Here is a 14065-nt window from a genome sequence, read left to right on the forward strand (position 1 = left end):
CAAATTATCAGTAAATTGTCAAAGAAAAGAAAAAAAGAACAATGCACCTTTGTTGCAGATCAACAGGTCAAGGCTCTCTTATTGTTCCTTTCAACAATCTATGTCTACCCTAACCTCATGGTTTCTGCATTCACTGAATTAAGGAATATATGAAATTTCCCTGATATCACCAAATTTTCATTCCATTCACGTGTGAACAAAAATTAAATAAATAAATATGTAAAGGAAGGAATTTTTATTCTTTTGAACCTCTCGCTGTTACACTTTCTAAGTCCCATACATGCTTTGCATATATCTCATAAGGATGCAAGAGGGGTTTCTTGCACTGCTGCCTTTCCTTTTCCCTACACATCTGAAATATACCTTTTTTTTTCAAATAATGCTTCTGCTTCAAAACCTTAGACTGAAGCATCACAAATGTGAATAAATTCAACCAGCCTATGCACTTTTGATTTGGGATTGTTCTGAAAGGGTTTCCTATCAGCTATTGATATACAGTGATTACCTGTATATATTTTTTTCAAATAATGCTTCTGCTTCAAAACCTTAGACTGAAGCATTACAAATGTGAATAAATTCAACCAGCCTATGCACTTTTGATTTGGGATTGTTCTGAAAGGGTTTCCTATCAGCTATTGATATACAGTGATTACCTGTTATCCATTTAGAGAACTCCAGAATGTCTACAAGTTCAATAAATCTGGATCTGCTGAGTCAGCAGAGTTCATGACAAAATGTGGCCATAATGACAGGTAGTTTGGCACAAGAATGGCTCATGTAGTTAGTTTTAGCTTGAACTAAGAATATTAACATTTTCCTCCACCTTTCTGCAATCTTTGCAATTTTTTTATATATGAAAAGTATAACAACACAGAAGGTCAGACTGACACAAATGTGGTGGCCTAGCGGGCAGTGGTGGCCTAGCGGTTAAGGAAGCGGCCCCGTAATCAGAAGGTTGCTGGTTCGAAACCCGATCTGCCAAGGTACCACTGAGGTGCCCACTGCTCACCAAGGGTGATGGGTTAAATGCAGAGGACAAATTTCACTGTGTGCACCATGTGCTGTGCTGCTGTGTATGTGACAATCACTTCACTTTGAAACTTTGAAAAAATTTTGGATAAGTTTAACAAAAAAATAACATTGAGAAGTTTAATATTTATCTTTGAAAGTTTCTGGGTTTGCTGCGACAAAATTGAATTGTAAAAACGTAATAATTGGTAAATCATTTGCTGTTTACCATTTTCAGTTCCTTTTTTTGATGTCCCATGTGAGTATTAACACTGTCATTCAAAGGTTTATAGTCTTTTGGAAATGTTCTTGTTTTATTATTTGTTTTATTGTTTTTGTTTTGTGCATTAAATTGACATCAAACAGGTCAAAAAGTTGTTCATGTTTTGGTCAGTGGAAATGACTACTGATGAAATATCTGCACAAATTTTATCAGCAAAAAATTAGCCTTGAGTTCCAGTGGAATACTGTGTTTGTTAACCCAAGTCAGCCAGTTTAAAAGCTTATATAAACAGTGGCACTATATAAAGCAATAAAGCTGGCAAAATTCATTCTAGTACAGTATTTAGTGCATAAGCATATATTTGATTAAATCATTATTTTAACGTGTTAATTATTATTTGTTGTTAATTAGTTTTTTTTGTTGGTATTTTTCTATTCAAACCCTTTTCGTGTGTTTTTGGTTTGTTGATTGATTGGTTAAAAAAAAAAGCAGTTTCAAGTGATCCTACATTTGGTAGTTGGTGGTTAGGGTTATTTTGTGAGGCTGAGGGACCAATGAAACATGGACATTCAGGTTTCTGCAAAGTTGCAAGCGATGGACAAAGGAAACATGAAAACACAACAGCACTACTTGCAGACACTATTTGGAGCCCTTTTTAGTCAGTTTGTCCTTGGAAAAGTTTTTTTTTGCAAGATCCTTGGCTGTCTACAGATTTTTAATGAGGTTTAGGTCAGGGGACTTTGAAGACCATGACAAGACCTTCAGCTTGCGCTGCTTGAGGTATTACATTATGAGGAGTGTTTCAGATTATCTTGCTGAAGACACTTGTTTTGTCTTCTTGTAACCTCATCCTGCTTTGTGAGCATCTAACGATGACTGTGAATAAGCCACATCAATACGTTAATTAAATTTCCATGAATGGTGTTCCCTTTTTTATGCCAAAATGCACAAATCATAAATAAAATGCCTAAAAGTCATCATTCACTTTGTGCCTTTTGTGATTTGTTCATCATAAACAAACTGTTTATGCATACTGTGTGAACATCTCATCATGGTAGCCAGCATCAATTTATATGCCTTTGATTAGCCCCTCCGTTTTAGTGTTAGTTCGTATCTATCCATGTTCAATGCAAATCTTGCCTAAATGTGTGGTGTGCACATCGGTTTCTACCTGCTTTCATTTCACCAAACAAAGTCTGTTTTTGTCAGTGCCTTGATGAGGCCGCCACCTTCTCCATGTTATGCAAACAGCTCTCTATTGCAGTTGCAAAGTCAGCTGTAATTGAAGCAGGGAGACACGCAGCTGTGAATCACACAATTGTCTCTTCCACTGCAATCAAATGCAATTATTATAAACAATTTTTTTTTTGCCTGAAAGCTCCTCAGTAAGAAGCCACACATGACTACATACACCCATGGATGCATTGAAAAGGGCCAATGGGTATAGCTGCAAAGCTGTAACCCATGTGCTTCTATTTTTTTTTTTTGGGTGGTAGTAGCCTAGTGGGTAACACACTCGCCTATCCCACTTACTACCACTTTGTCCCTGAGCAAGACTTAACCCTAAGTTGCTCCAGGGGGGGACTGTCCCTGTAACTACTGATTGTAAGTCGCTGAGGATAAGGGTGTCTGATAGGTTGCCGGTTCGAAGGTTGCCGGTTCGAATCCCGATCTGCCATGGTGCCACTGAGGTGCCACTGAGCAAAGCACCGTCCCCACGCACTGCTCCCCGGGCGCTTGTCATGGCTGCCCACTGCTCACTCAGGGTGATGGGTTAAACGCAGAGGACAAATTTCACTGTGTGCACCATGTGCTGTGCTGCTGTGTATCAAATGTGACAATCACTTCACTTTAACTTTAACTTTAAAATATTGTAAATGTAAATGTATTCAGAGTTGTTTGCCAGATGTCAAGACTCAGACATGTAAGTAAAGGCAGGCTCATCAGTGCGGCGCGAAACATGTGCTAGATTCACAGCGTCATTAAGCTTGTTAAAAATATGACTGCAGCGGCATTATGAGACACCCTCGTCCCTCAGACCCCAACTGCCTGTACTGCCGCAAAACCAAATGTTAATGAAATCCACTGTGAATGACTGCGATAGGGATACCTACTTAAATATTTGGTCACATTTAATGCTTATTCTGTGGAGACCGTAATTATAAAGGATGCATGTAAACCATTTAAGATTCATTGGTATTGGGAAAAACAAAGTCCAGGAACAAAAACCTAGGAGCGGACAACATTTATTATCAAATGTACATAACATTCATGTGTCATTCTATTATAATTTATTTATTATTGACGATAAACCTGACAGCCCATCCCCATGTATAGTTTATTAGAACAAAGTAGCGTAACATATTGTCTGTATAAAATTAGCCTACAAAATTTGGAGCCCTAGGCAAGATTTAAGGTGGCGCCCCTTGCATTGCAGTTAATTTCACTGCTAGTGTAGATATACTCAAAAGAAACGAAATAGCTTTGTCTAAGACATTTTTTAAAATTTAAACAAACATACATTTAAATGAAATGGCAGGTAATAATTTTAATAATGAATAATAATTTGATACATGGCACAGACAAGTCAATAAACTGATTCAGCTTGTTTGGAGAGAGAGAAATGATTATAAAGTGAGAATATGTCAGTCATCCTGTGATAACGAAATATGGCCGAGACTACATGTTCTGAACCGGGGTTGCTGGTGAACAGGCTGTAAAAGTTGAGGCTACAGACTCTCGCTGTTGCCACTCACTGCCTTTCATGTTTTTTGGCTTTTCAGTTCTCTTTCAGTTTCCGAAAAACTACTCTTTTACTTTTACCCTCAGTAGCCATGATGCAGTTTTTTTCAGGTTTACACCAGACTTAAATATTCATGAGGTAATTTGTATTTTACATATATGGATAAAGGGTGGGGGGGGGGGGGGGGGGGGGGGGGGGGGGGGGGGTGTAGAGGGAAGAATATGCAGCATGTAGAGTGCACCACCCTTGCAAATATTTTCTTTGCATAAAATTTCACAAGTAACACACTAACCCAGTTTTTATACATAGCATGAAGTTTAAATAATCATTTGTAGTGTTCATTTTACATGTCAAAAAGAATTGTGGTTCATTATGCTTTCTTTTTTGTGAAAATCGGGTCAAAATGGTTCTTTGAGTGTTAATAGTTGAAGACCACTGACCTAAAGATAGGCAGCATTTCTGAGAGCATACGCGTACCAAATCACACACAAACCTGGCAAAGAACACACTAACGCCACTGCCACAATTCAAGAAGGAAGGCAGCACGGATCATGCTGGAGATCTACCACAACAGCTCAGGTAAAGCAGTGGCTTACTGAAGACAAGACACTGTCTCAAGTGTTAATCTGGTGTTTGAAACATTGGCCAACAAGAGGATAGAGTACAGCAAAAATGAAGGTCTTAGGTCCCGTTCCTACGTGCGGTTGCCTTGAATGGAAGCCTGACGTCTCTCCTAGATTTGTTTTTCTTGCCTGACGTTTTGGACCCCGATGCTCCTGATCTCTTCGCCTGCCACCCACACCGCTTTCCCGTAGCCCCTTTGTCTCCTTGACCCACACCTGAAGACGTTTTTAAAAAGCAGGGATTTAATAAGTACACATAAAACATGGCAGGAAAATAGAACATGGTAACAGAGATAATGCCTGCACGTGGACTAGAAGCATACAGCAACATTTAAACATACTACAGGTGACAAATTAGGGTACACAAAAGACACAGGACACACAAATGCATGTTTTACTCACAACACTCCATTCTACCAATTTTAATGGTCAACGTTCATACAGTGAATTAGGCCATTCATATGCAAATAAATAACCACATTTGTTAACACTTTACTATTTCAGCAAATGTCACAGTGTAGGGGGTTACTGGAAAATGAGGTATCTGGTCCTAAATGTAATTGGAGGTAAGTCATCCCCAGGGCCACATACTTGGGTGAGCAAAAATCCTGATTTTGGACGAAATGTGTGAAGAAAAGCAGCCGCTTTCAGTAGATCCACGTGAACCAGTAATCATCAGCAACTTTTCCATTCCATTTTGTTTTCTATGATTGATGGGTTGTGAACTTTTCCACATTTGTAAGCAGTTCAAGGATGTGACTCTGTGCACAGCAATTTCAAAGGCTGTCTGGGTCTCTCATTTTCTCTTTGGTGACTGAGACTTACGTACCGCTTAAAAAAATACTGACATCATGAAATATAAGTGTCTCATCTCAGCCCAAGCAGCTCTGTTTTACGCCTTTGTTTACTGCTTCTGTGGAGTTTCAGTTTGCAAAGTTATGTGCTATGACCTGGGTCAAGACTGTTTCTCTTCTCATGCTTTCTTTTTTGTACTTAAAACTTTGCTTGTGTGCTATACCCTTTCTTTTGACAGTATGTGATGTTTCAAATGAAGGAAAATGTCTTTGTATTGACACTAGTCTAATTAATAACAACATGGAATAAACCTACATATTTCCTTTGAGATTTGTTGTTCATTTCTGAGTAACTAGCACAAACAATACATGGAGCAAGGTCACTGCGCAATTCATTTTTCATCACAAATAAAAGCAAACTGATTAAAACATTATGACAAGTCAAATGACAAAAGACGTGAGCGCCAGTGGGCATAGGCAGCCACATAGTGGGTGATGTTGTCGGAGAGGCCCGGCCATCAAAAGAAGCATTGAATGAGTTCTTGGGTGCATTGCGTCGACAACTGAGTCATGGTGGCCCCACTACAGCACCTGGGTTCAGATTGCCAATGGTACGCATGTGCAAGGAGGGGGCTCGTTGGTCTGGAGAAAGCTCTATGGCCAGATCGTACGGCAGCCTTATCTTTGTCAAAAAAGTCTCCGAGATCATGGCAACCCTGCAGTGTTGTGGGCGTGGCTTGGTTTGGCATGGCACGAGGAATGGAGCAAGGCATGGGTTGAGGGACATAAGCGAGACAGAGCGTGGCCACATCAGGTTTATGGTGGCTGTGGTTCTAGCCGATGTTTGGTCTGCCTCCCCCATCCTAAAATGGTACTAGTGGCCAGTGGATGTGGGGTTTGCGGGTGGCCAACTAGGGGAAGCCAAAACGAGGCGGAAGGATAACAGCGTCATCGCAAAATGGTTGCGGCTACGGAATATCCTATTTACGACAAAATTTGACCAATCTCCAAAGTAATAAGTTTGTCACGGCCAACTTACCACCTCCAGCCCACCAAGAAGCAGAAGTGAGAGCAGGCAGTGTCCAGTATAAAGGTCAGGTGGCCAGGGGGGACGCTGCCCGCTCTTTGTTGAGTCAGAGTTCATCAACTCTTTGGTTTTGTCTTCCATGCTTCCTCTTTCATCCTACCCCACACATGCTCAATGATGTTCATGTCTGGTGACTGAGCTGGCCAATCCTGGAGCATCTTGATCTTCTTCTTCTTAAGGAACGTTGATGTGGAGATGGAAGTATGCGATGGAGCACCATCCTGCTGCAGAATTTGGCCTCTTTTATGGTTGGGAATATAAAAGGTAGCTAAGATATCTTGGTATTTCAGACTATTGCTGTTGCCTTCCACCCTGCAGGACCCAGACCAGGATTTTTCCACCACCAAACTTCACTGTTTTCTGGGTGAATCTCGGATCCATGCGGGCTCCAGTAGGTCTCCTGCAATATTTGCAGTGACTGTGGTGTAATTCAACAGAAGATTCATCTGAAAAATCCACCTTCTGCCACTTTTCCAGCATCCATCCTTTTAACAGGCTGTGGGCCTTTGAAAATGCCACGTTTTTTTCAATTGTCTTTTGTTTAGTTCTGGCTTCTGATTCCACCATGGAGGACATTTCGAGAGAGAATTCAACAAACTGTTCTGGTTGACACAGGGACTTCAAGTGACCGGGTCTCGTGGAGCTCTGCTGCAGTGGAAAATGGGCTGGCCATGGATTTTCGAGCCAACAAACGGTCCCCTCGAGCAGTTGTCTTGCGGGGTCTGCCTGACCTGGGCTTGTCAAAAACGTCTCCAGTCTGTACTTGACGATGAGACACATTGAAGGTCTCTGCCACATCAGCAGTGGATCTGGTCTTCAGCCTCTTGATAATCAACACTTTAGTCTCAGGGTGAATCTTAGGCATGTTTGCAGAGGTCTAGTTGCAGTTGATTTGAAGGTCTAGTGTAGTGGGATTCTTTTTATACACCTGAGACCTAATTGATCCATTATTAGTCCCAGGTGAAGCTTCAATGACACTTATGTCTTTGCAAAAACCGACTCAATTACCTTTACAAAGTTGGGAATAAACTAAGCAATTTCTTGTAAAAAATCTTGGTTAGAAATATATTTCAGCGGCACTTCAGATTAATTTGTACACAAGCGACAAGACTTTTGTCTTGATCAATTTTATGTCTAAATTGATCAAATTTAATGTAATAAATATTACAAGCAAAAATGTTGAGGAATATTTGAATATTATTATTATATTATTGATTGATTATTCATTGGCTTTGCAAAAATGTGTTGACTTTTTTTATAATATCCTCACTCACTAGGACCCTATCCGTAACCTCTTAGTCCTGTTGCTAAGAGCCAATTCCATGACACTGGGCACAGAGCGGGGACTCTCCTAGGCTGTTGGACCAGCCTACCACAGGGTTCACACATACAAACACACCATTTACTCCCACACTCACATTTATGGCCAATTAAGAGTTGCTAATCAACCTACTGTATATGCCTTTGGACGGCAGGAGAAAACCTTAAACACACGAAAATCATGTAAAGTCTGCAAATACAGGAAGGTACAGCCCTTATTACACCTTACACTGCACCTCGTATACTCCGAGCCTCCAGTACTGCTCGCCTGGTCCCTCCAGGTACGGGAAGACATTCATCTAGACTCTTCTCTGTCTTGGCCCCTCGGTGGTGGAATGAACTTCCCCTTGAGGTCAGAACAGCTCAGTAACTGAGCACTTTCAAATGGCAGCTCAAGACCTTCCTCTTTAGAGAATATTTAGATTATCTTATAACTTTCTTATTGTCTGACTTATATATAGAAACTACAACAGAGTGAATAAAAAGATTGTATTCATAGTTGGGGGTCCTAGTAAACCAGAATTGATCACTTCATTGAATGTAACATGGAGGCATGGTGTAAGTCGCTCTGGATAAGGGCGTCTACCAAGTGCCTTAAATGTCAATGTAAATGTAAGGTATGAGACCACATCGCTTACCACTGTACCAACATGCAACCACATGTAGACTTTAACTTACTGTTAATTTATTGAAAAACAATGCAGTGTTCATCATCCAAGACTTTAATTCTCATTTTAATTCACATTGTGCCAAATGTCTTCTAATGTGTTCCAAACATCAGTTCTTTAAAACAGATAAGTAATTGAACAATTAGTGCCATTTGATTGGCTGGGGTGTCACACTCTTGCAATAATCAACCCCTCAGTATAGAGATCTTAACGACCCTACCTTGAAAAAAAACATCAAAATGCAATACTGTGCTGTTGGAATTTGGTCCAGTCTGAAAACAGACAAAATTCTGTCGGCTTAAATAATTCCAGGAAAAGGAGCAGGACATGGTAGACAGAGAGTGACGGGTCATACAGAATATAAAACACCCGCCAAAGACCTAGATACCCGAACTCCATACTGTGTCCTAGTTAGGTTATTGTTAAATCCAAATTAAATTAAAAAAAGAGCAGAGAATTATACAATCTCTCCTTCCTCACTGCCCCATCCCACCCAAACTCAAATTATATAAAATACCCATGGTCGTTACACATGTAAGACCAATTTGCAGCAAGTAATTTTGTTCTCACAGTTTCAGATGCAAGGATGAACAGAGGCAGCGGCAGTTTGAGTTCATGTCTGATGTGCGCACTTTCTTCAGCGTTACCTTGATTCCCCCAATGCAATCACCTTCACAGCCTTAAAAAAATAATTAGTTTCTTTTTTATTTAATCCATGTAGATCTCTTTTTTCATAATTGATGTAGCACTAATGAATCGAGGACTTCATGAACTCAGGAATTTGTCCTTCAAATTACATAGTAAATTGTTTTTTGTGTGTGTAGCATTTTGTAGTTAATTGGCTTGCTTTTGAACCCTGTTAACCACGTTAGAGTTTATGCACCAACATTTCAAACACAAAGAATAACCACGGTGCTCTTCTTCCAGTTATGTAGTTGATAGTTTGGACTAATTTGCTAAAATAATAACCTGTTTTTTTGATGGGGAGGTAACTATTATAGCCAGCATTCAGATGTCAGCTGAAATGACATCATGATGCAGTGATCAAGTGCATTCATTTTATATAGTAATTAAAAAATATTACCCCATTTGCAATGGTTGACACTCAGTTCTAATTATGCAATAGTTTCATGCATGTATGGCATTGTCTACAGTGACTGGTTACTAAATGCAAGGTGAATTTAGATTTAGTTTTGTCGATGTGAGCAGTAGTTGTACTCACTTCAGTGAGGCTCTTTATCCTGTCAAGCAGCGTCTATGAAAAAAAAAAAAAAAAATGTAAATATTTATCTATGATGGACAGGAGATGGAAACAAGTGAAGACACAAACTCCCAGAAACTGACAAAGGTGTTAAAAAACAAGTTTGGACATAGATGTTGGGGGCAGGGAAAATGTCAATTTGTTTTGGGAAACCTGACAAACTTGTCGAGCCCAGAGGACAGTTATTTTTGGGTCATGTCAGTCTTCAGCCTCCCAACGTACGTACCGAGGGGATGGCCAAATTTGTTGTCACAAGTGATCATCTCGGAAAAGTGAAGTGTCTGTCTATCAGCTTCAGCTGATGGTGAGAATGACAAAGTTTTCATATTTCAAAGTCACTGTGGGCGTAGTCAAGCACTTAGAAACGTCAGTTTCTGATTTCAACTTCTTTTTTTGTGTGCACCAGGGGGCTATTCTCTAAGATTACTGTAAACTTAAATTACACAGCTGACATTACAGTGCTGAATCTGTACTGCTAAAAGCTGAATCTGCAATTTACATGTACAATTTATTTTTATTTTATCCTGATGCTACAATATTTATTTTTTTCCCCAAGGTATTAATATTCAATCGTATTCACCCATAATTGAAGTGAACTGAGAACCTTACATTTTTGGCATGGCAGCAACGGGACAGGGAAGGACGCAGTCACATGATTTCACATACAACAGGGGATTTACTTATGGCAGTTCACATCGGACAGGGTACAAGCACATACAGACATAAAATGACCCAACATGAGGATATATTTGTATACAGAATGTCAATTGCAGACAATTGGGAATCATATTTTTTAAATGTATAAAAAAGACAAAACACAAATTTCGACCCTTTGAAGCGAGACAACCTTTTTGCACACCCATTTTTCTTGATCATTGTGAGCTATTTCTACAGCAGTGGCGTGAGTAGCAATGTGGACATTGGACTTGGAAAGGCACGCACCTCTCTGTGGAGTTCATGAGGTCATAGGAATTGTGTCCAGGCACAGATCTGTCGGAAGCTACAAAAAAATTCCTCTGAACTGAATCTTCACAAGAGCACAATGACCTTCATAGTTCTCAAATGGAAGAGCTCTTCCAAGAGCTGATCGAGGACCAAACTGAATGATCCAGGCGGAAGACTGTTAGAACACAATGGTCACTGTAGCTTTGAGCAATATTATCTATTAATGGACCGTTCTATTTTGCACAGCAGTATTTGCACTGTTTTTACTTTGCACATTTATTATTCATTTCAGTATTTTTGCGCTGTCTGTTTCATTGTTGCCCTTTACGTAGCCCAGTTTGTCTGTGTCACACACGAGCACTTTATGTCAGTATGTAACTTTGTCTAATTGTTCAAATGTAGCACCAGATTCTGGAGAAACGTTATTTTGTTTAACTATGTGCTGTCTAACATGGATGTAGCTTAAGTGACAGTAACGCTCAACTTCAACTTCAAACTAAGCTCCAAAGATGCTGCGTGAAACCCATGAAAGGCTGCTTGGAGTTTGCAATAAGGCACCTGAAGGCTGTGAGGTACAAGAATCTTAAAGTTTGATGAAACCATGATTGAAATGTTTGGCCTTGATTCGAAATATGATGGCTGGAGGAAACTAGGTACAGCTCATCACCTTCCCAAAACCATCCCATATAGAATGGTGGTGTGCAGATTTGTTTTCAGCAGCAGGGACTAAGCGAGGGATTTAGGGAATGCTGAATGCACAAAAATACATAGAAGTCCTCAATGAGAACCTGTTCTACAGCATTCAGTACCTCAGACTGGGCTGAGGGTTCATCTTCAAACATGACAATGACCTTAAGGACACAGTCCAGGATTAGGGGCAGTGCCGGCCTAGTGTGTAAGGAAAGAAGGTTGTTGGTTCAAATCCCAAACCACCAAAGTGCCACTGAGGTCCCACTGAGAAAAGCACAGTGGGACCTCACACTGCTTCCCGGGTGCCTGTCATGGCTGCACACTGCTCACCAAGGGTGATGGTTAAAAGGACACATTTCATGGTGTCACCGTGTGCTGTGCTGCAGTGTTTCACTATGACAATCACTTCACTTTGACTCTCTTTCAGTAAAGTCAACACATGAATGGGTTAGGGATAACTCAGTTGACGTTCAGAGTCCCCCATTGAACGTCTCTGGAGAGACCTGAAAATGGCTGTCCCTTGATGATACCTATCCAACCTGGCTGAGCTTGAAAGAAAGATACAAAAACTATGGCTGCCATAGTGCCACAAAAAAGTATAGAGTAAAGGGTGTGACTATGTATACTTTCATTATGGGGTTCTACAGTGTAGATTGAAGAGAAGGAAAAAAAAATAATGGAGCACTTTCAGAAGCCACTGCAAAATAGATTAGAATAGCAAAACCAACTTTTTCTCTAGTTGGCTTCAGGTAAGGATTAATAAGTCACTTTTATAATAATGAAACTTTTTAATAACTACTTTGATTGTTAAAACTAATAATCACTTAAGACTTTGAATGTCAGGTAAGCAAGGCTTATGAATTTCATATTGTATCACCACCCAATAATAAACAGAAGACCAACTAAATTAGATAAATATGACATACAATTAGCCAATATTTAAATTTGTAAATGTCATCGAATCCGCAAAAGGTCAAAAATACTTTGTCAACCCTTAGAAATAATTGAAAAAAAAAAAAAAATAGCAGGCAGGTTTTGCCTGCCAAGGAGCAAAATTGTTCAAATCCATTGTTGCATTGAAACACAAGTTTATATTTGCTCAGTCCCAGTGGAACAACGCTCTTAAGTGTGTGTTGTTCCAGGATTCAGTGAAGTATGAACTTGGGGAAGCTGGGAGAAAGCAGCCGACAGAGCCTGCCTTTGTTCCCCTTTCCATTAGCCTTCATTCCACACCAATGACCACACCTGAGCAGCAACCCCCCCCCTGCAGGCCACTGCGGGAAAGACTGGGGAGACAGTGCGCAGGCCCAGTCCAGCAGAACAAGGTGGGTCCAGCACGGCCCACAGCCGCAAATATATGTTCCGCATGGAAAAATGATTTATGCAGAGTCCATACCACCATTAATTTTTTAACCTGTGTGATTTTTTTGAGGTCTTATTGTGTGTCATTGTGCCAACTTCTGAGCTGCACAACACTAGACGTATGTCTATAAATTACAGACTAAAAGGAGCCCATTTGTCTGTGTCAGTCTATGCTTCTGTGTTTGTTGCTGGGGGACATTTTTTTAACAGAATAGATACTCTGCACAGTGCAGTACAGGGTCAGGACCTGTTTTTGAAATAATGAAGATTCATTATATATACTGGGTATGAATAAGTGGGGAAAGCACTCTTTTCTTTTGATGGAACATAATGCAAACGTCCTGGGAAATTGTATATTAATGTGCATACAATGCATGAAAAAAACATTTTCTGTGAACAACCTACATTTCAGCACTGATGTTGCAGGGCTCTGACATTGACAAATTTCATTTATTTGTGTTTTTCTTAATATTTTATTATTATTATTATCATTATTAATAATTATTATTTTTTTTGTCATGGTAGTAGCCTAGTGGTAAAGATACTTGCTTATGAACCAGAAAACCAGGTTAAAATGTACTACCATTCTGTCACTGAGCATTATACTTAACCCTGAGTGTCTCCAGGGGGACTGTCCTTGTAACTACTGATTGGAAGCCACTCTGGAGAAGGGCGTAAATGTAAAATGCAATCAACGCCAGTTAGCATTGACACAAAACCTTTTCATATTCAGTTCATATCAAAAATTATTTTGGATAGGCCAAAAGAAAAAGAGAAGGATCTTGAATTATTTCATTGTTTTCCCCTCAACATTTCTTCAACAATAAATTCTTACCATCGAGGGGCAAGTGAAACAGGGCCTGGCTCCTCTCATTATTCAGATGTAGTGCTTTTCGATGTTCTGCAGTCATTCCAGAACCAATGAAACAGTATTTTGTCTTTTTGGCTTGTGACACATTTTTGCAATGTGAAGAGGCCTGGGTTTGCTTGCTGTTTACACACTGGAGTGCGGTTGGAAGGACAGTCCGCTCGCCAGCCCTGGATCGTGGTGGAAAGCCGATCGGGTGTGTCCTTGAAGGAAAGGGGATGTTTTTATTCATTTTCTTCACTGACGAACTATCTTGCTCTCAGAGGTCAGCGTTCATTTTCAATGCATGTAAAACACATTCATCAGCATGAAACTGGCATATTTCACGTAAAGAAAAGAGCCGCAGACCTCGGATATGCATGCCCTTTAATGATTTGAATTTGCCTTATGCATTCAAAAATGTATTCAATCAGTCTCTTTTTTTCATTAGCAAACCTGGGCAGACAGCAGCCTTGAGACATGGGTCTGTATTT

At 40.0% G+C, this 14065-nt stretch overlaps 1 long non-coding RNA gene across 1 annotated transcript in view; it reads right to left on the reverse strand.

Moving 5' to 3' along the window:
• Positions 1–14065, reverse strand: part of LOC114769538 (uncharacterized) — a 105378-nt gene that overhangs the window by 64254 nt on the left and 27059 nt on the right. The window contains exon 2 of the long non-coding RNA XR_003743230.1: positions 9689–9721. This is a non-coding gene — a long non-coding RNA (uncharacterized LOC114769538). The remainder of the gene's footprint in view (positions 1–9688; positions 9722–14065) is intronic.

Source organism: Denticeps clupeoides, chromosome 19 (assembly GCF_900700375.1).
Source record: "Denticeps clupeoides chromosome 19, fDenClu1.1, whole genome shotgun sequence".
NCBI lineage: Eukaryota > Metazoa > Chordata > Actinopteri > Clupeiformes > Denticipitidae > Denticeps > Denticeps clupeoides.